Source organism: Lynx canadensis, chromosome D4, assembly GCF_007474595.2.
Source record: "Lynx canadensis isolate LIC74 chromosome D4, mLynCan4.pri.v2, whole genome shotgun sequence".
NCBI lineage: Eukaryota > Metazoa > Chordata > Mammalia > Carnivora > Felidae > Lynx > Lynx canadensis.
Window position 1 is genome coordinate 21,908,199 of NC_044315.2, and position 26,319 is coordinate 21,934,517.

The window sequence follows — 26,319 nt, forward strand, 5'->3', positions numbered from 1 at the left end:
TAAAATAACTCTTGCAAACTAAGGTGAGAATTCACGTTAGAAAAATATGAAATAGATTGTATTTTCTGAAGTTTTTGGTTGCATATTACAGAAACAAAACAGAATCTAGATGAACAAAAACTTAATATATATATATGTATATATATTTAGCATATATATATCTAACATATATATATGTGTGTGTGTGTGTGTATATATGTGTGTGTGTGTATATATATGTGTGTGTATATATATACACACACACATATATACACACACACACACACATATATATATATATATATATATACACACACACACACACACATATAGGTTCTTGTTATTGGAAAAACCTATGTAGTGTATCTGGATTAAAGCAGAGTTAGATCCCAGGGTATGGACAACTTTATGGGAAAGTTTCCTTTCTCCCCATCTTTCAATTCTATTGGCTTCTGCTTGGCTTCTTAGCCATGCTTTTCAGCATGGCAGTATGATGTCAGCAACATGGGCACAGGCTGACCCATGCTCTACTAAAGTTCAATAACAGACAACAAGAGACCATCCTTCTTTCAATGTCCACGTATCAATCTTACACGGAGATTCTGGTTGCATCTTAGAACATGTGGTTACCAGTGAGGGGGAATCAGGACTAAGAGTGGGAACAGACAGGGCCAACTGGAATTAAACCACAGATTCCTACCGATTAAGGCAGGGATACTCCCCAAAGAAAAGTATGCTACACAAATGAAAACTACGTGTCCATTACAGTATAAAACAGGCAATCTGCCAAGAAACTACAAATGACAATAAACATGGAAAAGATTCAGATTTGTTATAAAATAAAGAAGTAAGCTTTAAGACAATAAATACCATTTAAAATTTTTTCACCTTGGAAATGGTGTATATATGCCTCAGAGGCACTGATGGAAGGTACTGGAGTGTGTGGAATATAGATTTTCAAAATGTTAATGAGTATTTAAAATGTTCATAATTTATAAACCATGTCTAAGGATCTCTTCAAGGAATATAATTAGAGAGTAAAAACATTTTTTTTGATTAAAATTTTTTTTAATGTTTATTTATTTTTGAAAGAGAGAGACAGAATGCAAGCTGGGGAGGGGCAGAGAGGAGACAGGATATGAAGCAGGCTCCAGGCTCTGAGCTGTCAGCACAGAGCCCAATGCAGGGCTTGAACCCAGAACTTTGAGATCATGACCTGAACCAAAGTTGGACGCTTAACCAAGTGAGCTACCCAGGAGTCCCAAGAGTAAAAAAGAGTTATACACAGAGGTTTTCATTTTATTTTTAGCTATAATAAGAAAAAATGAAAAAACTCTATGAAAATTCATCAATAGAAAAAGATGAACTATGTTATGTATACATATATATCATATCTGTGTGTGTGTATATATATATATATGTATATATATATCTGTATATATCTGTATATATATGTATATATATATATCTGTATATACATATCTGTGTATGTGTATATATATACATATATACACACACACAAACAGATATGATGTCACCATTCAATTTTTTATTTGAGGAATTTTGAATATTGTAAGATTATATAATTAAAGCAATGTTAATTTTTTTTAAGTTTACTTATTTATTTTGAGAGAGAGAGAGAGAGCAGAGGAGAGGAAGAGAGAGAAAGAGAGATTAAGAATCCCAAGCAGGCTCTGCACTGTTAGTGCAGAGCCCGATGCGGGGCTCGATCCCACAAACCACGAGATTACGACCTGAGCTGAAATGAAGAGTCAGACACTTAACCAACTGAGCCACTCAGGTGCCCCCAACCCCTGTTAAATATTAACAGCTTTTATCTAAATTATACTATTATTGTTTATTTTTTTATTCCTTTTTCCCATTTTGACCCTCTAGGTTTATTTTTTTTTTAAGTAAACTGTGGTAATAGTAGAAAATAAGTTTTTTCTTTTATTTTATGAACTCCATTTGCTACTGATAGGAACCCTAAATACTCAAAAAATTCTGTCTGAAAGTAAAGCACACTTTCTATCATAATATATAATCATTAATGAATCACTATATATGTCATGCTGGTTTTGCTAGTTTACATTTAAGGTTGCTAGTTCTGAAACTTTTCAGAGTGTTATACATAATTATTCAGATAGTTGCCATTAAATACTTAGATACATAAAGTATAAAGGAAGAACAGAGACAGAGAACAGAGTGCTGTGATTACTCCATGTAACATGATGCAAGCACTTAACAAAAATACTGGAGAAGAAATAATATACTTTCAAATTCTCTTTGCCTAATCTTACAAGAATAAAATTAGTTTTCACTTAGTATTTTCCTTTGCCGTGTAATTTTGCCACATGCAAATTTGCCATTGAGGAATACAACGGACATTTACTAATGAAATACATATGGCTAAGAAACATTTAAAAAGAGCCATTCAGACTCGATACAAAATAAAGGCACGTTAAAGCAACAATGACACAATGTTGTTTAATTTTCACATTGTGAGATTTTTTTCTAGTAATGGGTTTTACCAGACCGTAATATTTTTCTCAATGCTGGCCTACGAACTTTTCTCCAATTGCAGGTGGAAAGTGTAAATTAATAATAATAATAATAATAATAAAGAACATTGGGTTCATAAGGCCCTTTGAGTTCAGAAGGGCAAATGCTTTTGAATAGACCTGAAAAACACAGGTTTCACCTGAGAATATAATAAAACTAAGTAAAGTAGCACAACTGTGCTTAAAATAGCTGCTAACATTTCTATTCTCATGGTAGATCAGCTCCTTTTCAATATAAAAATTATAAACAACAATAAAAGATTAAAAAAAAGAGTTACATTAGTGAGGGAACGAATTAGAACATTTCCAGATCACTGATTCAGCACCGTGTAGCATATAAGGCACCAAAGCCAACTGAAACCCCTAAAGTCTGCTCTGGTAACTGGCTTGGGCACCTGTGCGTGTGTTCGTGTTTCCTGCAACAGGGCAGAGGCAACTTTTTCATTTTCTTTTTTTTTTTTTTTAATGTTTATTTTATTTTTGAGAGAGCATGAGCACGAGCAGGGAAAGGGCAGAGAGAGGGGGACAGGGCATCTAAAGCGGGCTCTGCACTGACAGCAGAGAGCCCGATGCAGGGTTCAAACTCACGAACCTCGAGATCATGCTCTGAGCCCAAGTCCAATGCTTAACCAACTGAGCCAGCCAGGTGCCCTCAGAGGGAACTTTTTCTAAGCAAACGATTTCATTTAGAAAAAGCAGTACAGTGAAACAGCACACCATTCTAGAACATCAAGCTGAAGTGTCCCCAATAGATTCAATAATTTGTCCGAGCCCCCAAACAATTACTTCAGGGTTTGGGGTGTGTAGTTTAAGCATAGTTAACGTATTGTATCTGTCCTCATGCCTTGGCACCCAGGATAATTATAATATATGGGTGCATCCCAGGATGCTTTTTGCATAGTCTTTGTTCATTTTTAGCAAGAAAATGTCCTCTCGATGCTTGCTGGGCTGTTTCTCTTTACCTACCAAATGATTTTATGTGGAGTAATATCCTATGCGATTGCTCAAATAATAAATAATCTATAGAGGCACAAGGAACTTCCCTGTAGGAAGCTAGAGATAGGGCAATCACTCATTCCAATCTTATTGTTCTCTCTCGGTGAATTTTGTCAGTATCTGTTTTAAAAGCTGATTTCATCTCTCCATGAGGCCGTCTGTCTCTGACTGATAAAGGGGTAGTTAGCAAAAGGAAATCCTCGCAGTCTTCATGTTTCTTCATTAAAAATATCCTCTCTCTTTTTGTATTTGGTTGCATGCAAAGGGCCAGCAACGTCCTTGTGATCAAAAGCAAAATGATCTGTCTCTAAGTAAAGAATGCCCCACCCCAGCAAGATATGACTTCTAATTCAGGCAGGGAACATTGATTAGAGTCTCGTGGAAAATACTACTGTTTATTCTTTAATGTAAATGGCTTTTTAAAAAAAAATCCACGTGTATTTTTAGATGATAGTGTTAAAGATTTTAATAGAAAGTATTGTAAGGCAGTTTGGCTCAGGAGTTTTTGGGGTTGTTACAACTCTAAACTTTTTAAGAGCACCCCTCTGTGGAGACAACACAGCCCTCCCACGTGCTCTTCTGGTACTGTAATGCTGTCACAGGTGGCATTAACACTCCCATTTTCTTAAAAGCTAGAGTGTAGGGACCTACCTACCACATTCTCTGTACCCCATCCGGGCAGTGCTTGCAAAGCTTTTTGCAGTATTCCAAGATTAAAATCCTAGCAACGGCGTTTTGCCCAAGTGGTTCCTGGAAGGCGCACTGTCAGCCAGGAACGTTCAGGCTGGACAGTCTGGCTTCGCAGTCCTCCAACCCCTGGAACTGTCTGTGGCTAGAAGAATTTTCCTGCCAAATTATAAAACAGGCTACATCTTCTCTCCCTGGACTCCTGGCCTTTTCCCATCAGTTATGGTCTCCTAACCACACGGCTTATGCCTTGAACTTTAAATCTTGATTTGAAAATCTAATTAGGCTTTCCATGTCTCAACACATTGGTTTGGGTCCCCTCAGCCAGGCAGAGTAAACTCTCCAAGTTCTAATCCCCACGTGCACTGTGAGCCAGCAACTGTGAATGAAAAGAAGGGGGGCAAACATACTGGAATTCTTGAAATTTTCAAAATGAATGCTAGGGTCTATCCTACTGAGGAGTATGATCAGTTGAGAAAGTTCTTAAGAAACATTTTCATTTCAAGTTAAATTTTAGATAGAATCCCAGTACATAAAAAAGGTAAAAGCACCAGTGAAGTTTCTCATCAAGAGATGCCTGGAGTCCTGTTGAAAACCCCTGCAGTAAGAAAATGACAGAGCTGTGAATGGATTTGACTGCCTGCTGTCCTCTATGACCTAGGTCAGGGATCACAAATTCAAATGTCTACAGGGAACAAGAATTTGATATTAAGAAATGAAACCCTGTACAAAATGTATACCCCATCTATAGGGACATTCTGATGACATTCATCAGTTGTAGCCATGATGAAAAATGTTGGAGCATAGGGGGGCTAAGTGTAAGAGTTGCCAAATGTGCTGATTTTTCAGCGACAAGCAGAAAGTGCAGATCTTTTCATGTGAAATTTCCTGATTTGTACATGTTGACAAATGATTAATTCAACATGTAGAAAACTCATCAGAACTCAAAGAAAACTCATCTGGAAGCCAAATCTAGACTTCAGGGCATCAATTTGTAATTCTTGTAGGTTACTACAATTCTTGTAGGCTTCTAAAGCATTGCATCTCATTAACATGATCTTATCGTTCCATGTTATTTCTAGTATATTCACCATGACCCTGAGAATATGTTCACTTCTTACCACTATCGTAGTAGCTACTACCCTGTTTTAACCACAGCATCTCACCTGACGACATCCCGTGCCTTGTATCTGGTCCTGAGTCCTACTCCACTCCTGCTCTCTCTGATCCATTCTCTACAGAGCAAACAGAGTGATCTTTGCCAAAATGCAAATAACATCTCATCACTCCTTTCCTCAACTCTCTCCATGAATAACCATTACAATTAGACAAAGATCCAGATATCTAAATGTGACACACACCATTCCATGAACCAGCCCAAGTCACCTCTTCAAATTTACCTCCTGGCGTATTGCCCTTAGGCGCTTGGCATATTCTGGTCTTCCTGCCAGTCCTTGAAACTGTCCTGCTCATCCTGCTTTTTGGAGTTATGTTCCACCTGTTCCTTATTTGTGGGTTCCACATCCTCAAGTGTGGCTCGCCTCCTTATTTTATTCAAATCTCTACTTCTTGTGGATCCTCTCTGATCTCCGCATCTAAAATAGATGATCCTCCCATTTTCCATCCCCTCATCAGCGTTTTCTTCTTGCTTTCGCTTGTCATTGCTGATATGATTTTATATTCGTCTATTTTCTATCTCCCTCAACAGATTATAAGCACTAAGGGGACAGACGTCTTATCTATGTATCACTCTTTTTTAAAAAGTTGTATTTAAATCCCAGTTAACACACATTGTAATAGTTTCAGGTGAACAACATAGCGGCTCATCACAACAGGTGCACTCCTTAGTCCCCATCACCTGTTTCATCCTTCTGCACTCCCCTCCCCTCCGGTAACCATCACTTTGTTCTCTGTCGTTAGGAGCCTTTCTTGGTTTGCCTCTCTCTTTTTCCCCTTTGCTCACTTGTTTTGTTTCTATCGATAATATCCGGAAGACTGTTGTATAACGAGTACTCAATAGCTATTTGTAGCAAACAAATCAATGGGTGAGTGTCACCACTATCACCACAGCCCAGTGGCACTCCCTTCACTCAAATCTCTACCGTTTATGGTCTGGATCTCACTTTCACTACACTCATCCTACGCATGCTCCCCGACCACACTTCCTAAGGCACCAGCCAGCCGTGTCCCTTCCACATTTGGAAACAGTCCGAGCTAATTCCCCCCCGCCCTTTAAGAAGTACTTCCTATGCGTATCTGTGTACAGTTTGGGTGAACATCTGTTGCCACCCTTGTCACACTATTTTAAATGACCCAATTCCTTGTCTGACTCTTGCACTAGACAATAAGCCTCAAAAGGTCTTATTAATAAACATAACGGTTTCTGTTCCTGTATCCCTTCAAAATTTATGGAAGGGCTCACATGTGCACCCTTCAATTTTTATAAGGATGTTTCTAAAATGCCTTTTCATAAGAGAAAACTGAGACTCTGAGGAGCTGAAAAACTTCTCTAAATCGCACAATTTGAATAAAGCGTAACTTTAAGCCAGTTCATCAAATTTCAAGGTGATTTCGTCTTCCCCAGTAAAACAATACTACATTCCACACAAGGAAATTTCTATGTCTGGCTTTCAAGGACCTTAACAATTTGAATTTAAGCCACTTCACCAAACTTACTACCATTCTTTCCCTTTAAATACTCCAAAATTTAGTCACTAAATTAAAATCTCATTATTAATACAGATCTCTCACTTTCTCTTTGAGTTTTTCCCCCTTTATTTTCTCCATAACTATAATATATCTCCCTTTTTTTCACATCTTAATCCTAGCTTTTATTCAAAGCTCAGCTAAAAGACCATCACCTTCAAGGTAAATCCTTTTTCTTTTTTAATGTTTATTTATTTTTGAGAAAGAGAGAATGCAAGCAGAGGAAATGCAGAGAGAGAGAGAGAGAGAGAGAGAGGATCTGAAGTGGGCTCCACACTGACGGCAGAGTGAGGCTTGAACTCACAGACCATGAGATTATGAGCTGAACCAAAGTCAGAGCCACCCAGGTGCCCTGACTCTTCTGATATAGTAACTGATATCTACTTTGAACTAATATATATTATCTAAAATTTCCTTATGGAAATATTAAATTTCAAAATCTATATGTTATTAAAATAAGTGCAAAGGTAGGTTCTATATACATAAAAGCTATTGCTTGTAACTGAATATCAAATTAATTTAGGCAGTGTTGAGTTAAAGTCATCTTTAGCTTCTCTGCAGGTCATATGTCTGAGTACCAGTGAAGATTAAGCTCAGCTATATATAGGAGAAAACCGGAAGAACTGACTTATACTCAAAGGCAGATGTTGAAGAATAGAAAGGGGGCATCACAGTGGCCAGGAAACCAGATTCCTTTTGCTTTCTACTGCTGCACAATCCCCACAAGGATCCCATTCTCAAGCTGGTCTGATTGTTCAAGATGCTTCTGAAAAATTTTTTAATGTTTATTTATTTATTTTGAGAAAGAGAGAGAGAGAACACATGAGCGAGTTGGGGAGGGGCAGACAGAAGAGAGAGAATACCAAGCAGGCTCCACACTCAGCATGGAGCCTGATGCGGGGCTCAGTCTCACCACCGTGAGATCACGACCTGGGCCAAAATCAAGAGTGGGACCCTTAACCAACTGAGCCACCCAGGCGCCCCAAGATGGTTCTGAATTTCTAACCATGGCTCTCATGGGACATAAAAGAAAAAGAGAAAGATAGGAGGCACACCACGGCATCCACAACAAGATGGATTCACCTAACATAAAAGAACGTAACAAGGTTGAAACTCAATATGTGGGGAAAGATATATCAGACAAATACTATTGTGGTTATGTTTACATCAGACAAAATAGATCTGAAAGCAACAAAACTACCAAAAGTTAAGAGGATTACCACATAAAAATATAATTTTAAATGCCCTAGGAAGATAAGAAAGTTTTATAGGGGCACCCGGGTGGCTCAGTCGGTTGAGCGTCTGACTTTGGCTCAGGTCATGATCTTGTGGTTTGTGAGTTCAAACCCTGCGTCGGGCTCTGTGCTGACAGCTCAGAGCCTGCAGTCTGCTTAGCATTCTGTGTCCCCCTCTCTCTCTGCCCTCCCCTGCTGTGCTCTGTCTCTCTCTCTCAAAAATAAATAAATATTACAAAATTTTTTTAAATAAATAAAGTTTTATGCCCCTAATAACATATGTATGTATATTTACTGTATGTATATTTACATACAGTAAAAAAGAATTACTTGAGACTATACCAATCCAAAATCATGAGAGATTTTAACATTACTTTCTCAGTAACTGATATATAAAAAATGATTAATAAAATAATTGAGAATTGGAAGAACATGATGTACAAGCTTGAACTAAAGGATATGTATTTAACATCTGCAGGATGCATAGTCTTTTGAAACACAGAACCAAATCACTTATAAAAGTTGAACCCATATTGGGTCAATAAAGAAAATCTCTAGCAATTTAAGGAATTGTACTGAGACTGCAGTGTGATTATGTTAGGAAGAAATACAAGAGATAGAAAAACTCCATTTGTTTAGCTATTACCAAAATGTAGCTAAATAACCTGTAGACCAAGGAAGAAATCATAATCTAAAAAATAGAACATTTAGAAATGAATGAAAATTAAAACACCACATATTTATATATAGAGGATGCAACTAAAGCATCATTTATAGATAAATGCATAGCCTTACATGCTTTTATAAGACAAGTGGAAAGGCTATAAATTAGGTGTTAAATGTCTCATTTTAAAAGTCTGAGTGAATAATAATAGAATAAATCCAAAGAAATTAAAAGGATGGAGAAAACAACAAATAAAATTAGAAATCAGTGAAATAGAAAATAAGATACAATGGACAAGGACAATAAAGCCAAATATTAGTTGTCTTAAGTTTAATACAACAGACCAATCCATGATGAGATAAATTAAGAAAAAAAAGAAGAAAAAAGTAACAGGACAGAAAGAGGACAGAGCTATAAATATTAAAACGATAAAAAAAATAGAGAATATTAGAAACAAACTACAAGGTTAGAGTGGGAGAGAGCCAAAGCATAAGAGACTCCTATAAACTGAGAACAAGCTGAGGGTTGATGGGGGGTGGGAGGGAGGGGAGGGTGGGTGATGGGTATTGAGGAGGGCACCTTTTGGGATGAGCACTGGGTGTTGTATGGAAACCAATTTGACAATAAATTTCATATATTGAACAAAAAAAGAAACAAACTACAAATTTGAAAACATCAATGAAATAGTCAGGTTTGTATAAAAACATAGCTTACTATAACTAGACCAAGAAGTAGAAACCAGATTACTTACTCCTATATCCATTAACAAAAATCCAGTACTGATAGTTTTCTTACTAAGAACCCCAGGTGTAGGTTTTACTGGCAAGTTCAACTATATATTTAAAGAACTGAATAATCCAGTTCTTATACCATCTCTTTCAGAAAATAAAAAGAAAAACTGGAACAATTCACAACTCATTTTATGAGGCTGGTCTAACATGGATACCATAATCTGATGAGAAAGGAAAATCATTATACTCCTGAATTAAGTCACTTACATGGTATAAATTCTGAGCAGAAGATTAGCGCAGTGAATCCAGCACTAATGTATAAATATATTAATCTATCATGACCAACTTGGATTTATCCCAGCATTGGAAGTTTTGTTTCACATTAGCAAACCAATTAATGCAAATTATCATATTAATGAATTTAAAAGACTGGGAAAACATGATAAAAGTTGACATTCCTTCTTGATAAAACCTTTAACAAGCTAGAAATAGAAGCCACAAATGATGCCTTTGTTGCTCTGCTGCACAAGGTTTCTGACTATTTGATTTCTGTGCAGCATGTATTTTTTATCTCACCTCAGGCGTTTGGCTGGGCATTTCTCTGCTTCAGGGCTTTCCTTTGGTCTTTACACAGACAGCCCGGAAAAGCTCAGCAGTTGATGTACAGAGTCAATACGCAACTAATGGCTTTGAAAGTTTTTCGAAAAATGTATGAATGGTGAAAATAATTAAAGAATATAAAATGAATAGACTGTTAGCTAACATTCTCAGAGGAAGACGTAACTTCGGAAGAACAAAATTTCAAACATATCCTCTTTTGGTCAATAGACACCTTGAGCATCTCCTTTGTGATGAGAGGAAAATAAGTTGAACAAGACACAATCTGTATCCTCAAGGAGCTCAAAGTTGTGCAAAAAGAGCAGCACTGGTAAACCAATTAAGATATATTGTATGAAATAGTCAAATAGAGATCCAGGTAAGGTGCTATGGGAACACAGAGGAAAAAGTGTCTAATGTTACCTGAAGGAGTCAGGAACACTATATTCCACAAGAACCTTGAACAGTGATTCGAACGCTGTATAGAAATCACAGCAGGCAAGGGGGTGAAATGGGCATTGCAGGAAGAAGGAACAAAGATCCAGAGGTTAAAAGAGCATGCTCTAGGAAGAACTGAGTTGATAATCTGTAGAGTAGGAGGAAGAATTCGAGAACACAAAGACAGGAAGTTAGAGAGACCATCAATCACTAGTAGCCTATAGGCTCTGAGAGCTTTTGATGTGTTTCAAATAAGACAGTGACATAATCAGCTGTTAAAAATGATTAAAGATGCAATCTAGTTGATACAAACAAATGTGAACACTTTATAAAGCAGGCAGTCTCTGTTCCCAAGCCTTCAGAGAACTGCGAAATGGGACTGAAGGCAGGAAGCCTTTATACAATTAAAATTAAGGAATAAGGAAGAGAAAGATAGAAAATGAATAAGGAGGAAAGAAGTAAGTATAGGGCCAGAGTTGGCTTTGCATCTGGGGAGTGGCTGACTGGTTTTAGTGCCTTTCTGGTCAAGCAGAGCATTTACCAGACATGAAAGCTTATCTATATTTTGGTCCGCTGTTGTGGCACATCAGCCAGGCATTTATTTCAACACAGCTTTGTGCCAGAAATGTAAAATAATACTAATACTTTCTGAATCGGCAGAGGGAAATTTAGTACCATTTTTATACTAATAGAGTCTCATGTTTTGAAATCAAAAAGGACAGATTCCAATACATTCTCCTCCTAGGAGAGAATGTGGATCTGAAATTTGTCCTTGAAGTGAATGGATTACAGCAGAAAGGAAAATTGCCACGCTTTTCTTCTTTTAATAGCTAAGAGAGCACAAATAAATAAATAAAAATTTTAAATCCTGATTCATTTGTTTTAACGAGGTATCTACATCAATACTGCTCAGTAGATATTAACTTGAGTCAAACATTGATGAACGGATTCTAAATTCCTCATCACGTAATGCACATGCTTTTCGATGACAATTTTTAATATTTTTTAAACTCAAGATTAGATATTCGGAAATGGAAGCAAAGAAAAATAAAGAAGACCTAAGAACATTAAAGAACTAATGAGTTAACACAGAACATTTTCCTTCTCCAGTATGAGAAAGTACTTTTGTCCTTTATCTCACACTGGGGCACTGAAAATGATTTTTTAAAGTGACAAATTTCATTAGACCTTCCATAGTGAGGTTACCCACCTCAAAGCACATTGTCCTTTACTATTGCTGGGATGGGAAGGTTGGGGTGAACTAATGAAGCTACATGCAGATTATGTGGTTTTAGCGGACATGGGCATTTTAAGAACAGCAAACAAGCCTGAAAGATAGCTCTCCACAGGCTGCGGGGTTATTTTACTGGTTGTTGAAAGATGACGTAAACTATAACCCTACAGTCTACATTTTGATGGTGATTCATTGACTAGTCTCCCCACCCACTGAACCCTTTGGTCACCTGATGGCATTCTGTGTCACCAATTTCTTTACTGAATATTTGAGCCCAGGTATTTATTTCTCTTCCATCAGCACTACCTTTCCTGTCAGAGCGAAATTCTGAATCAGCGATTTGGAAATGTGTTTTCCCAACCATAAATATTTTGCTTAAAAAATGTATCTTAAAAAATTATGAAATATCTCCTGCCCTCTGTTTTCTCTTTTCCACTTAAAAAAAATGTTTATTCATTTTTGAGGTGGGGGGCAGAGAGAGAGGGAGACACAGAATCCGAAGCAGGCTTCAGGCTCTGAGCTGTCAGCACAGAGCCAGATGTGGGGCTCGAATCCATGAGCCCATGAACCATGAACCATGGTGACTGAGACACCCAGGTGCCCCTCTCCACTTTTTAATACCTGTCAAACAAAAACTAAAATGAATCCTGACGCACAGCAACATATATTTTCAAGGGAAGAAAGAAATGAAAAGTTTACTAATTTTTAAATCCTCTTAGATTAGACCAAAGGCTAGCGAAGTTTTTCTGTAAATGACCAAATAGCAAAATACTAGGCTATGTGGGACAGACACACAGTGTTCATCTCAGCTACTCAACTTTGCTATTGTAGCACAAAAGCAGCCATAGACATAGGTACATAAATGAACACAGTTGTGTTCCAATCAAACTTTCTTTTTCAACACTGAAGTTTGAATTTCATTTAGTTTTCATGTGTCACAAAATATTATTCTTGTTTTCCTTTTCTGAGATTTTTTTCAACAATTAAAAAATGTTCATGAGCTGTTCATGAGCTGTGCAAAGGCTGACAACAGACCAGAATTGGCCCGTGGGCCACAGTTTGTTGACCCCTAGACTGGAGACATACGGTGGTATTAATCTTAGTACATAGGTATAGTAGTGTACCAAAGACTTCTAGCATTTTAAATTTCCTCCACGGTACAACTTATTTCATATTCCAAGCCTCCCTTCTTAAAGATGAAAGAAATCATTTGTCTTGGCTTTGGGGTTAAAATTTTAGGAAATTGACATAATGAATGATAACACACCTTGGTCTGGATATTGGTTGCAAGATATCTGTCCTCATTCTCATCTATCCATGCTGGCATCTCCTGAGAAGTTGATTCTCTTTGGTCCATGGTTATTCATCCAAACAGGAAACTGCTGAGTGTTCTTTGTTTCCAATAATAAGGCTTCTTCCTTCGTCTCTGTTTTATGCTCATATCATCATTACTTCTGCATCATGCTCAAGCCCGGGGCTCTCCATGAGCTGCAGAACTTTCTGCTTAGACCCGCCATGTAACCGTACTGCACCGGGCACTTCCTGAGGTTCTATATGAGAAACAGGGTACACATTTCTCTTCTGGATTTTTCACTGATCGGTACTCTCCTCCCGGTCAGCTGGGGGAGCAGAGCGCGGACCATCCTTTCCCAGGGGCTCACCCACATCTATGTAGCCATTGCCACGAGGACAGAGCAAGACAGCTGTGGCCTGAATGGGGTTAGGCTAGGGGGAAGGAATGACCAAAGGGTCAAAAGAAACAGTAAGGGCATTGTGATGAATAGTTTAACAATATTTGTCTTTCCAGGAACATAATTTCACATATTGTAGCTTAGCCATTAAATACGTATTGTAACCCTCCTATGCGCCAAAATTATTCTAGATACTGAGAACAGGGTTGAGCACCTTAAAAATGGTTCCTTCTCTCATGAAACTTATACTGCAATGGAAGACAGAGAGTAAGTACTCAGTCTTAAAATTAATAATTATGAATGGTGATCAGCCACATGGGCCAGCTCATACTTTGACTATTGTACACATTATGCCAAATGAATCAGACAAGATGGCACTAATTAGCTCAAGCACATATGTTAATTTGGGGGCAAACTGTGCTGGAACATCTCTCTCTCTCTCTCTCTCTCTCTCTCTCACACACACACACACACACACACACACAGGCACACACACAGGCACACAAACAAACATACATACCAGGACTTAGAAATAGAGATAAGATCAACTTGTCATAAATAGATGCAAAATGTCTCCAACCTGTTTTTTAAACTCTTTTTTAAAAACGTTTATTTATTTATTTCTGAGAGAGAGAGAGAGAGAGAGAGAGAGCGGGAGACAGGATCCTAAGCAGATTCCATTCTGTCAGTGCAGAGCCCAACATGGGGCTCGAACTCACAAACAGGGAGATGATAACCTGAGCCGAAATCAAGAATCAGACGCTTAACTGACTGAGCCACCCAGGCCCCCTTCCAACCTTTTGACTCTGAAATTTAGTACAAAGATATTAAAAACTAAAGAAAAATCACAAATTTCTTTAAAGTAATGAAGCTTTCCTATATAAGCACATTTATAATTTTATTCTCGTCTATGTGTAAGTCTAGATATAAGCTTCCTGGAAACTTTCCACATAACTAGGGTTGTGACTATGCAGATATTCTCCAGGGATTATTTGGTCTAGAATGCAATGACATTTTATGGCTTTCAAAATCTGTACGAAGTACTGAATTGAATCAAAAATTTTGCAAATCAGTTGTCTTATCAAGGCCGTTTTAAAGTCTTCTTGGTTTCCTGCTGGGCCAGGACTACATTTCAACACAGAAAAAGCTTAATTATGTTGGATTTATTTCTAGAAGGAAATATATTTTAGTTCACAATTTTAATGTGTAGCACAAAAATATTTATTAGCTAAGTTTAGGGGACTGTGAGAGTAAAACAATGATTTTGAGACCCTGAGAATGGAAACAAGCTAGAGGGTATGAAGTTTGCTTTGGAGAAACCATAGAAACATCTTCATTTTCTCTAAAACTAGTTTTTCTTCTTTTATTCTGTATGTGCATTTTAACAGTAATTATTGATTTACTGGCCAAAAATGCAGATTAAAGGTAAATGGATAATAATAGATGGAGTTTCTCTAAAAATTTTTAAAATAATGCTAAGAGTATCTATGGCAGTGGTATTAGTATTCATAGTTGTTCAGCAGGAGAGAGTAAAATCAATTTGATCTCCTTCCTGAACTCTCATTTAAATTAATTATTTTCACCCTACAGAGCATGCATTTTTTAATTGAACTGCATCAGATTTCACTTGAAACTTAAAATCTCTGACCTATTTCTACACAATCTACCTTGGCTTAACCCAACATCTGGTAACTTCCTCCAAAGATTCCCTCCTCTGTCTTCACATTTTACCAACACAGAGTTTAGCTCAGTCTGAGAAATCCCAGGCCACACCTGTGTCATCACTCTGAGAGGAATAGAAGTTCCCAGAACCTAGGTCAGCCATGAAATAAAATGTGCATCTTGGTGGAAAATTGAGGATGCACTTGGGGAATAATAATTCATTGTCAATAGCACTTTTTTCTCTGATCTAGTATCAACGCTCATGGCACCTCATGTTTCTTACACTGTCTTCCTCTAACACTAATTGATGATTCCGATCATCATCATTTTGACTGGTCATTCCTTATGTTCTGTGGGGAATTGCCAAGGGCCAAAGAAGAGGAAGATGACAATGTCTACCATGGAATATGTAAAACTATATCTAATGGTGTTATATGTGCAATTAACTATAGCTTCCGCAATAACAAATCTAGCCAAAAGATGATGACTATGTCCATAACCTTTTCCTCCTCCACATATGTTCATGAGATTTCCCTTTGTGTTTCTTTTCCAGTTAAAAATGCAATGTTATACTCTTTTTTTATTTATGTAAAAAATTTTTTGATGTTTATTTATTTTTGAGAGAGAGAGAGAGAGAGTCAGGACATGAGCAGAGGAGGGGCAGAGAGGGAGACACAGAATCCAAAGCAGGCTCCAGGCTCTGAGCCGTCAGCACAGAGCCTGATGTGGGGCTCAAACCCACGAACCAGGAGATCATGACCTGAGCCGAAGTCAGATGTTTAACTGATGAACCACCCAGGTGCCCCAATATTATACTCTTTGATATTTTAGGCTGGAGGCTTGTGTTATCAGAGAACGGTTACAAAACAAACAAGAAGAACTGATTGTAGAGGACACTCATCCATAAAATTGCATTGCAAAACTCCTTAGTCATTCAAACTTTGTTTTTGAAGAAGAAAAATAAGTATTATACCTCTGAAAGTCTTTGCTACGAACAGGGAAATTTAGACAGGAGAAAACACAAAAATGACTGAAGTTTAAATTTTGGTAGAGGGAATATGATTTTATTCAGCTATTTAAATCAGCGTCCTCACTCCTGGCTAACTTTCCCCACCTCCACCTCCACCTCCACAAATACAAAACAGAATTCCAGGGTTTAAGAAAGTAAGTGACGAAAAAGATGAACTTTACTTAATGTTTCTTAAATTAGCATGAATTTTAGATACATCTAACTTTTGATGAAATATAATTACATTTGTATCTTGTATGTACCTTACATAATACATTAAATATTTTTGCATAATAAGTGAATACACCCATTACTACATTGCTAAAAAATTTCTCAGTATGGCTAGAAACAGGCGATATCAGTTTTGGTGAAATCTGTAATGCCAGCTAGCTGTATCTGATCTTGGGAAATAATGCATATGGACCTCAATTTTGTCATCTGAAAATCAGAAAATGTAAATGGATTATTTCCAGAGTAGCTTCTAGTTCTAAAAGCCTATATTTGGAAATACCTTTTGATCTTTTAACTGTCCATGCAAATTTGCATATATTTTTACATTGGGTCATTCACTGGATGTTGGATTTTTTTTTTTTTTATTCTTAAGTTAGCTAACATACACTGTAGTCTTGGCTTCAGGAATAGATTCCCGTGATGCATCACTTATATACAACACCCAGTGCTCATTCCAACAAGTGCCCTCCTCAATGCCCATCACCCATTTTCCCCACACCCCTACCCTCATCAACCCTTACTTTGTTCTCTATGTTTAAGAGTCTTTTATGGTTTGCCTCTCTCTCTGTTCTTATCTTATTTTTCCTTCCCTTTCCCTATGGTCATCTGTTAAGTTTCTCAAATTTCACATATGAATAAAATCATATGATATCTGTCTTCCTCTGACTGATTTATTTTACTTAGCATAATACCTTCTAGTTCCATCCACGTTGTTGCAAATGGCAAGATTTCATTCTTTTTTATCGCCGAGTAGCAGTCCTGTGTGTGTGTGTGTGTGTGTGTGTGTGTGTGTATTCTTTCTCCATTCCTCAGTTGATGGGCATTTGGGCTCTTTTCATAAAAAATTTGGCTACTGTTGATAGTGTTGCTATAAACACTGAGGTGCATGTTCCCCTTAGAATCAGTACTCCTGTACCCTTTGGATACAGTTCTAGTAGTCCAATTGCTGGGTCGTACGGTAATTCTATTTTTCACTTTTTGAGGAACTTCCACACTGTTCTTCAGAGTGGCTGCACCAGTTTGCATTCCCATCAGAGCGCAAGAGGGCTTCCCTTTCTCCACAGCCTCGCCAACATCTGTTTCCTGAGTTGTTAATTTTAGCTGCTCTGACCAGTGTGTGGTGGTATTTCAATGTGGGGAAATTTATATTTCCCTAATGTTGAGTGATGTTGGGTATCTTTTCACGTGTTTGTTTGCTATCTGGATGTCTTCTTTGGAAAAGTGGCTATTCATGTTTTCTGCCCATTTCTTCACTGGATTATTTGTTTTTTGGGTGTTGAGTTTGGTAAGTTCTTTATAGATTTTGGATACTAACCCTTTATCCTATATGTAATTTGCAAATACTTTCTCCCATTCCGTTGTTACCTTTTCGTTTTGTTGATTGTTTCCTCTTCTGTACAGAAGGTTTTTAATCTTGATGAGGTTCCAATAATTCATTTTTGCTTTTATTTCCCTTGCCTTCAGCGACATGTCAAGTAAGAAATGCTGAGGCCGAGGTCAAAGAGGTTGCTGTCTGTTTTCTCCTGTAGGATTTTGATCATTTCCTGTCTCACATTTAGGTCATTAATCCATTTTAAGTTTATTTTTGTGTATGGTGTAAGAAAGTAGTCCAGGTTCATTCTTCTGCATGTCACTGTCCAGTTCTCCCAGCACCATTTGCTGAAGAGACTGTCTTTTTTCCATTGGATACTCTTTCCTGCTTTGTTGAAGATTAGTAGGTCATATATTTTTGGGTCCATTTCTGGGTTCTTTATTCTATTCCATTGGTCTACGTGTCTGTTTTTATGCCAACACCATACCATCTCGATGATTACAACTTTGTAATACAGGCTAAAGTCTGGGATTGTGATGCATCCAGCTTTGGTTTTCTTCTTCAATATTACTTTGGCTATTCGGGGTCTTTTGTGGTTCCATACAAGTTTTAGGATTGTTTGTTTTAGCTCCTGAAGAATGCTGGTGCTATTTTGATTGGGATTGCATTGAATGTGTAGATTGCTTTGGGTAGTATTGACATTTTAACAATATTTATTCTTCCAATCCATGAGCATGGAATGCTTTTCCATTTCTTTGTATCTTCTTCAATTTCTTTCATAAGCTTTCTATAGTTTTTAGCATACAGATCTTTTACCTCTTTGGTTAGTTTTATTCCTAGGTATTTTATGGCTTTGTGGATTCTTTTTTTTTTAATGTTCATTTGTTTTTCAGAGAGAGAGAGGGAGAGAGAGAGAGCTTGAGCTGTGGAGGGGCAGAGAGAGAGGGAGACAGAGGATCCAAAGCAGGCTCTGTGCTGACAGCAGAGAGACCGATGCAGGGCTCAACCTCACATCAGATCATGGCCTGAGGTAAAGTTGGATACTTAACCAACTGATCCACACAGGTGCCCCTGGATGTTGGATTCTTATTCAGAAAAACAAAAATCACTTATAACAATGTCCTCAAGGAGCCTCTGATCTGCTTTATGGTTACCTGCTTCACAATAAAATTTTCACTTGCATATTTGGGTAAACTAATTGGACAATCTATGAAAGGAGGTTCTAAGACTATTTAATCTAAGCCTTGAGATCCAGGCAGACAGGCAAGCTGGGGTTGGTGTGTGTGGTAGGGAAGGCAAGAACAAGGAGATCATTTAGTTAACTAATGAAGAACAATAAAGGACTTAGGCAAGTTTAACTCTTAAATCAGTAGAAGATGAATAAATTCTGTCAGGACAAGTCAACACACAAAATGCAGAATTAAGGAACACAGAGATCCCAGTAAGGACCCAAATTCCTAATAGGCTAGTTATAATGCCATAATAACAATAGGAATTGGCAAACTTTTTCAGTAGAGTCAGATACAAAATATTTTAGGACGTATCATCTTTGTTACAATAATTCAGCTCTGCAGGTGTGGCATTAAAGGCAGTCATAAGCTGTACGTAAATCAATGGACACAGCATTCTTTCAACAAAAACTCATTTATGGACACTGAAATTTGAGTTTCATGTAAATTTCACAAGTTAGGAAATACTCTTCTTTTGAGCTATTCAACCACTTAAAAAGGTAAAATCTATTCTTAATTGGTGGGTCATTCCTTATACCAGCCAGAATAGTTAGTATCAAAAAGACAAGAGAGAACAAGTGTTGCCAAGGATGTGGAGAAGCAGGAACCTTTGTGCACTGCTGGTGGGAATGTCAGTTGATGCAGCCACTGTGGAAAACAGTATGGAGGGTCCTCAAGATACTAAAAGTAGAAGTGCCATATGGTTCAGTAATTCCACTTCTGGGTATTTAGCCACAGCCAAAAAAAAAACCCACCTAATTCAAAAAGATATATGCACCCCTGTTTATTACAGCATTATTTACAATAGCCAAGATCTGGAAGCAACCAAAGTGTCCATCAATGGATTAATGGATAGAGAAGATGTGGCCTATATATACACACAATGGAATATTACTCCGCTTAAAAAAGAATGAAATCTTGCCATTTGCAACAACATGGATGAACATGGAGGGTATTATGCTAAGTGAAATAAGTCAGACAGAGAAAGACAAATACCTTATGATTTCACTTACATGGAGAATCTAAAAAAATAAAATAAATGAACAAACAAACAACAACAACAAATGGACTCATTAACATAGAGAACAAACTAGTTGTTGCCAGAGGGGATAGATGAAATAGGTGAAGGGGACTAAGGAGTACAAACTTCCCGTTATAAAATAAATGAGTCACAGTGATGAAAAGTACAGCATAGGGAATATCACGTAGTGAATAATATTGTAATAGTTTTGTGTGGTGACAGATGGTACCTACACTTATCGTGGTGAGCATTTTGTAATGCATGTAAGTGTCAAATCACTATTTGTATACACCCGAAATTAATATAATATTTTATGTCAACTATACTTCAATTAAAAAAAAAACCAGCAAGCTAGATTTGGCCTTCAGGCTATTGTTTGCCAACCCCTGACAATCGCGTAACAAATTGGAGACTTTTGAAATATGAATGAGTCTTTAATATGTTAATTTTAGTAAATTACTATCAGCAAAACTTTTTATATTTTGAATGTTGCTTTGTTGCTTTTAGTCATCTGCCATAAATCGAACTAGTCCAGCAAAGTTTTACTAACACTTAACTTAAGAAATAAGGAAGGCAGCTTTAATTAGCACATGCATTGTTTGTGGAATTTATTTTATCTATAGTATTTGAACACATTTCATTTTCTTAAAGTAAAATTTTCTCCTGCAATAGTATTTGCATTCTTCATCAACTTGATAATCTTATATACTACTTACAGTTTATTTATAAGGTTTCAGTCATAATCATCAATAATATTTCATATATTGTTATAATTATTTTATACACATTTGAATTTTTACACTTATATATAAATGAATGCAGTGATCAAGTAAATAATTAACATATCTAAAATTTTATACCTGCATTATGAAATGGAAAGCCTGTTGTTGTTGTTTTTTGTAATCACCGTATTAGTACATTGACTCAGATACCACTTTTTCTTTAGTAAAACAACAGGAAAACTCTGTTCATGTTCATATCGGCCCAAGTTCTGAATTGGTAGTGAGAGCTAATCTTGTATTCTTTTGTAATTTTTTTGGTTTGTTCTAAGGAAATGTTTTTGCAGTGTTTATGTGCATTGGCATAATTTAAAAATCATGAAAAAAAAGAGAAAAATTAACATTCAAAAGAGAGATAAATGTAGTTATTTTAAGGCCACAATGATATACAGAAATCATTTTATGAATATTTCCAGGGTCAACACATTACCATAACCCTTTTAATACAATCACAATATTTTGAAAGATCTTAGTATGCTTAATAAAAACTAATAGTTCATCCATCCATTTATTCAATCAATCAGTAAATACTTATTAAGAATCTACATATGCCAAGCAATATGCTCTCCTTAGAAATATAATATTGAGAAAGACAGACACCCTCTGTCCTCAGCCTCATGGAGAAAACAGATATTTATTAACTAATTGCACAAATATCTTTGATGCATGCTGTGAAGAAAAGATAAGGGGTGCATGAGTTTGTTAAATAGTGTCCATTCTAGGACGGGGAGTCAGGATTTTGAGGTGAAATCTAACAAGGCAAAGGTAATGGCCCAAAAAGCAGGGCCAGAACTCTGTGTAGGCCTGATGTTGGAGAGAATAGTACTTTCAAGCACCTGAATGCCAGTGTGCTGGAAAGAGAGAACAAGATAGTGGCCAGAACGAACTCAGTGGCCTGATAGGCAGAGGAAGATCATGCAGATGAATGAGGCTCATTGAAGGCTTTGGCCTTTACTCTAGGAATCACAAAAGAGTTTTAAGCCCAAGAACCAAATGATCCGATTTTTATGTTAATCATATGAAGACTAGGATAGAAGGCGGGGGAGTAGATTGGGGAGTCCAGGAAAAAGCCAATGATCCCTGTGAGGGCTAATAATATTTTAAACAGATGGTTGCTAAAGAGACAAAAAGAAGTCAACAGATTCAAGAAATGTGTTGAAAGCAAATAAATTTGGATAGTTGATCACATTCTTTGGACCTCAGTTTGAATTAACACTTCAAAAGCCTCTTTCTTTCTCTTTCTTTCTTCCTTTTTTAAAGTTTTATTTATTAATTTGAGAGAGACAGAGACAGTGCAAGCAGGGAAGAGGTAGACAGAGAGAGAGAGAGAATCCCAAGCAGGCTCCGTGCTGCCAATGCAGAACCCGATGCAGGACTCAAACCCATGAAACCATGAGATCATGACCTGAGCCGAAACCAAGAGTAGGACGCTTAATCAACTGAAACACTCGGGTGCCCCAGAAGGCCTTTCTTCATCATTATGTCCTGTTATTATTTTCTATTATAAGATATCCTTCATTTATAATAAATTTTATAAGATTTTAATGAGTTTATTTCTTTACTGACATTTTCATTCACTTCTCTATGAAGCTCTCTGTGAAAGATGCTCTATGAAGGATGGAACGGTGTCATTTTTTGCTCACCACTATATTTCTACCAGAGCTTGAAACAGAGCAGTCTCTCGATATATGTTGTAAGATAATCAATAAATGAGCTGAGGTTTGTGAACAACCACTTTGAAACAGAGGGGCTTTAACTATGTTTGGCAGAATAAGGGATGGAGTCACTGCTTGACAGTGGTTTGAGGGCATGTAGTCTTTTAGCCTTTGCTGTGAAATGCAGGTAAAATGACCATAAATATATTTTTTTAGATTTTGTAAATTCAATTAAACTTCTAAATTTCAAAATAGAGATTCTGATGCAGTTTTAAGAAATAATACAGAAATCCCACATACACTTATCCAGTCTCTCCCAGTGGTCACATTTGGCAAAACCATAGTAGTATAATGTCATGATGCCATTGGCATCGACACAGTCAAGATACAGAATATTTCCGTTACCACATGGATCCTTCATCTAACCCATTTATAGTCCCATCTACTTCTCCCCTCTGCCCCTAACTCTTAACCCTTGGCAACCACTAATCTGTTCTCCATTGCACTGTTAAGAATGGATACAAATGAAATCATATAGTATGTAACCTTTGGAGAGTAGCTTCTTTGCACTTAGCATAATACCCTTGAGATTCATCCCAGTTGTGTATAACAACAGTTACTTTCATTTTATTACTAATTAGCACACCATTGTATAGATGAACATGGTTTATTCAACAATTTATCCGTCGAAAGACATCTGGGTTGTTTTCAGCTTTTGGCTATTATGTATAAAGCTTCTACTAACCTTCAGGTACGTGTTTTCATATGAACATGTCTTCATTTCTCTGGGATAAATATGCCTAAGAGTGCAAATGCTGGGTTATGTTAGTTGCATATTTTTTTTTAAGAAAATGTCCAGTTGTTTTCAGGGTGGCTATACTATTTACATTCTCACCAGCAATAAATGAGTAGTCTAGTTTCTCTCCATCCTCATCAGAATTTGGTTTTGTTACTTAAAAAAAAAGTTAGCCATTCTATAAGGTGTAATGATATCTGTGGTTTTAATTTGCAATGTCTTTAATAACTAATGAAGTTAAACATCTTTTCGTATGCTTATCTGTTATCTCTATATTTTCTTCAGTGAAATGTCTTTTCATGTCTTTTGCTCATTTAGTATATGAGTTATGGGTTTTTTTATGGTTGAATTTTAAGTTCTTTTAAGTATTTTAGACATAAGGCTTCATGAGACATATTGGTATATAAATATTTTCTCCCAGTCAGTATTTGTACTTTTCTTTTTCCTTTGGCAGAGCAAAAGTTTTCATTTCAATGAAGTTCAGTATGTCATGTTTGCTTTTGTGGATCATGCTCTTGATTTCAAGTCTAAGGACCGTGTGCCTAGCTCTGTACTCTAAAGATTTGCATCTATTTAATGCTAATCATTTTTGTATTTTACTTATAAGTTCAAGATCCATTTTGAATGGTGATCCATTTTTGAATTAGTGATGTTTAGGTTCTTTTATTTACTTTTTTATTTTACTTTATTTATTTCCTTAGGAATATCCAGTTATTCCGGCATCATTTGCAGACAGGCTATCCTTCTTTTGCTGAATTTTGCTTTTGTACCTTTCCTTTGTAAAAAATCAGTTGAATATATGTGTGTGGTCTCTGGCAAGGGAAGGGGGTAGATTGCCTCAATACTACCAGCTGGGAGTCCAATTCCATGTTGTCCCCATGATCTCCTGGGTGTGAGGGGGTCTCTTTGTTACTGATGGGTAGAGGTGGGTGTTCTGGCTCCCTTAGTTCTCTACTGATATGACCCTGGCTGGAAGGGGTAAAGAGTGTTTTACTACTGCTTCCCACGTGGCCTCCATAGACAGACACCATTGGGATTGCCCATGTTACAGCTGGGCAGTGCTGAAGGTTCTGACTCAAAAAACTAAACCAGCAAGAGTGGCAAGAGTGCCTCCTCACTCCTGGGTCGGGGTGGAAATCCAGGCTGCCCTGGTAGTTTCTACTGACACTTTAGGGGTTGGGGGACTTTGTTACCACCTGACAGGGATAAAAGTCTTGGCTCCCTGCATGACCTTCTGTGATACTACCCAGCAAGCCCAGAGGTGGGGCTTGTGGTGCCTCAATACAGCATGTGAATGCCTAAGTCTAGGTTCCTCATAAGGTTTTGTTGACTTGGGTAGGGGAAGATCACATTTTATCTGATACTTGGCTATAGAGGAACAATTGTTGTCTAAAAGTTTTCTGTCTTGCTTAGCTGCTCCTTTTGTGGTACTTTGAGTAAAAAGAGCAAGCGTTCATTGGGGTTTTTGTTTGTCGGCACTTATTGGCTTTTCTGGATTTTCAAGTTCGTCAACTACAAGTATGGCTTAAAGTAGGATAAAAGAAAACCTAGAGAAATCATCACCATGTCAATACTTGGTCCTGTGTCCCAGAACTGGTCTGCCATCTTCTGTTTACCTTTCAGAATCATCTTATATTTTTATATGTGATTTTCACCAAATTCTATTTAAGAGCTATATATAATCCTTACGTTACCAAAAAAAAAAAAATTCTAGAAACTAGGAAGAGATAAAGGGTTCACAGCATGGCAAAACTTAACATCAAAATAAATAAGAAATAAGAAAAGTATTAAAAAGAACTAATTATTGGACAATTTGATTTCTAAACACCAATAATAAATGCTAAATAAATTACTAACAAATAGTATCAAACAATTTATAAGAAAACTGAAAATTATAAAAATAATGCTTTACCCTAGAAAGGATGGTATAATATGTAATTATATATTAATATATTTTACTACATTAAAGATCAAATGGAAAATATGAGTGATCTTATCATAATAGTCAGAATAATTTGATAAAATGCAATACCTATTCATGACAATTTTTCCAAGTTGGAGTAGAAAAGGACTTCCTTAATTTGATATTGGTATGAAGGTTAGTAACCAAATTTCTAAGGTATATATTTTACTCAATGGTAAAATAAAATGTCATAGTCATTTCATTTCATATTAGGATCGTGGGGTGCTTGGGTGAGTCAGTTGGTTAAGCATCTGACTTTGGCTCAGCTCATGATCTCACCATTTGTGAGTTTGAGCCCCATGTTGGGCTCTGTGCTGACAGCTTGGAGCCTGGAGCCTGCTTCAGATTCTGTGTCTCCCTCTCTCTCTTCCCCTCCCCTGCTCACACTCAGTCTCTCTCTTTCTCTCAAAAATAAACATTAGAAAAAAATCAGGATCAAGACACAGATAACTAATATTCCTATTTCTATTTAATATTAAATGAAAATCCTAACCAACTTAAGAAAAAGAAAAAGTACACATGGACAAAATTTTAAAAACAAACAATTTTTATTACATGTGATCAAATATTCAAATACATTCAAAAAATGATAGAAGATTATTACAGCTAGAAAGAACATTCAGAAAACTTCAGGGTATAAATGAAATGAGCAAAAGGCAATACTATTTATATAAAGTCGTAACAAAAAATTATACAGATAAATAAAGGAAACATTTATAAAATCATCAAAAATGCAAGTACCTAGGAATGAAATTGACAAGGATGTGGAAGACCTTTACAGAACAATAAAAATAATAAATAAAAAGTAAGACAAAATTTAATAAAAGAATAAATAAGATAAATAGTAAGTAGTTGGGCACACCATTTTTATGGATTCAATGCTTTAAATATTTCAATTCACCTCATTTTAAACAATTCAGTTCAATTGCAAACAAGAATTCATCACGGCTGATTTTTTTTTAAGTAACATTTCATAAACTGGTCCCAAAATTTATATATACAAACAAAGGAACAGGAAATATGTAATATGTAAATAAGTAATTTTCAAGACATAAATTTTCAAGATGACCAATATGCGCTGTGGTCTTCCCTTTCAGATACTAAGATCTATTGTAATTTATGCAGTATATTAGTAAGACAGGC